The sequence below is a fragment of the Carassius gibelio genome, chromosome B25 (assembly GCF_023724105.1).
Source record: "Carassius gibelio isolate Cgi1373 ecotype wild population from Czech Republic chromosome B25, carGib1.2-hapl.c, whole genome shotgun sequence".
Classification (NCBI taxonomy): domain Eukaryota; kingdom Metazoa; phylum Chordata; class Actinopteri; order Cypriniformes; family Cyprinidae; genus Carassius; species Carassius gibelio.
The window spans coordinates 18,379,068-18,381,517 of record NC_068420.1 but is presented as its reverse complement, the minus strand read 5'-3'; the positions used below and the strand labels follow the sequence as shown (position 1 = coordinate 18,381,517).

At 39.6% G+C, this 2,450-nt stretch overlaps 1 long non-coding RNA gene across 1 annotated transcript; it reads right to left on the bottom strand.

Moving 5' to 3' along the window:
- Window positions 1-1,074: 1,074 nt before the first annotated feature.
- On the bottom strand, window positions 1,075-2,227 carry LOC128013926 (uncharacterized). The gene is made up of 4 exons (XR_008183455.1): window positions 2,118-2,227; window positions 2,003-2,051; window positions 1,775-1,895; window positions 1,075-1,662 (listed from the first exon to the last, which is right to left on the bottom strand). It is a non-coding gene; the product is annotated as an uncharacterized LOC128013926 (long non-coding RNA).
- Between the last annotated feature and the right edge of the window lie 223 nt (window positions 2,228-2,450).

The window sequence follows — 2,450 nt, the reverse complement described above, 5'->3', positions numbered from 1 at the left end:
CACCTTTAAAGCAAAGCGCCATTGTAACGTTGGTCTAATTGCCCTGGTATACGCTAGAACTCAGTCTGAAAGGAAGTGGACAAAAGTTCACAGTGGGTCATTTTGGCTTGCTAAGATGAAAGCCGCTTCCATTTTTAATGAGGATTAACCCAAAAGGTCCCTTTTACTCACAACTATGGATCCTGGCAGTGTCTTATGCATGCCCCCTCTCACGCAGGAGTTCTCTGAGCTGTTGGTGGGCCCCACTCCATGTGACCCTCTCCCACCATATTGGACCGTGCAGCCCCCCACACATCGTACACAACGCAAGTTAAATGAGTTCAGTGCACAAATAGAGGCCTTTCATCCTGGCCTCACAGTCCCATACTCGTTTGGAGGTCAGTGTGTCAATTGTAACAGAGTTCCTTCATGATCCTCAATGTGAAAAGGGTGTTCGATCTTTTTTGGTGCGTCAACCGCTTTCAGTTTTTGTGTGGAAAAAAAATGCTGATTTGCAATAACGATATGATGAAATACCATAAATAGTGCATCAGATGTTGCAGAAATTGTATAATGGCTCATAAATTGTAATTTTCTCTGATCTTCCTTATGAATGCAATATATTTCCTCCTGAGTGAGACAAAAACCTCAAATTATTCATTTAAAAGAGAAAAAATAACAGGAAGGTGGTCTTAAATGTGTTTAGTGAACAAATCATGCATCATTAGCATTACTTGATAAGGAAAATATCACTTTTAGTGTTGCTCATGTATTTGATCCTTAAATACTCAATTTTGATATGTAACTCACACTCTTTTTGACAATGACAGAAGCAATCTCATCATTCAAAACCAAGTTCTTTAGCCCATTTTTAACCTCAATCTAATACAACAACGTCAAATCAAAAGCTAGCCTTTAACCCCACTTTGGCAATTTACAAAAAGAAAGTGTTCATCCAAAAAATCGGGTCAGACTGACCTCCAATCTGAACCTCAGCACACACACACACACACTCACTTACACAAACTCAGGACTGAGGGACAGCTCGTTAGAGTATTGAAGGGGAGGGGTAGTTTGTTTATGGAGTGAAAGACTTAAAATGCAAATGTTCATCACAACAGCATCACAAGGCATTAGGAAACAAACTCCAGCTGACCAATTAAGACTTTTTTTAAATCACTTTTCTGGTCTTACAAGTAATACAATTTCCTTGCCTGGCATTACATTATCATTAAATTGTTCTCCATGATCAGTTAGTTCAGTCAGTGTGAAATGGCCTGTCAGTCATCTTATAACATTTAAACAATCTCATACATTCTGCATTTCAGTACATTTAAAAAATTTGCTTTTGCGGAAGATGTACTCACCCCCAGGTCAAATGTAGACGAGTTTGTTTCTTCATTAGAACAGATTTTGAAAAATCTTCTAACTGTATTATTACATTATTTTTTTACCAGTGGATCCTCTGCAGTGAGTGGGTGTCGTGAGAATGAGAGTCTAAACAACTGATAAAATCATCATAATAATCCACAGGTATTCCACACCATTTCAGACCATAAGTTAACATCTTGTGAAGTTAAAAGCTGCATATTTGTATGAAACAAATAAATCAAGACAGCTGTAACTTGAAACTATTTCTTCCGGCAAAAATCTGAGTGCTCTACGCATAGTAGCTTGTTTCATCTGAATCAGGAAAGAAATACAGTTAGTGTCACGTTCTCTGTCACCCGCCCAGAACTAAATTTCCCAGTAGCCTGTCTGGTTCACACCTGCACCCTGTCCTTAATCAGCATACCTGATCACCTCATTCCCCCATGCTATATAAACATTCACCAGTCACATCACAATTGGCTGGTCTTGTTGCAGTTTCTCCAGTTCTCCAACCTTGTGTTTGTTCACTTCTCCAGTCTACCTACCTGCCAAATGAAGTATACATTGTGTATGGATGATGAAGTTTTTTTTTTTTTTTTTAATTCTGATGTTTTAGTGAACATCAACCTTCCTACTCATCTTAAGTACTTACCCGAATTCCCCTACCTGCCCTTTTTTTCTCTGTCCTCAAATCCTTATACCTGCAAGGGAAAAGGAAACAATTATCATGAAGTCATTTGAACTCCTTAAGAAATCTGGACACTTACCTGAGTTGCTGTTTGAAATTCCCCATTGGATCTTTCTATTTGACTATCCTGCTAAAGCAAAGACTGGCTAAGCCAGTGGTTTCCAACCATGTTCCTGGAGGCCCCCCAACACTGCACATTTTGCATTTGTCCTTTGTCTGACACACCCATTTCAAGACTTGGAGTCTCTAGTGATGAGCTGAATCAGGTGTGTTTGATTAAGGAGACATGGAAAACATGCAGTGTTGGGGGGCCTCCGGGAACATGGTTGGGATCCACTGGTCTAAGCTGTTTTCCTTTTACAAGTTATGTGATGATGAATGTCCAGCCTGAACGTACCCACCTCAATTTGCT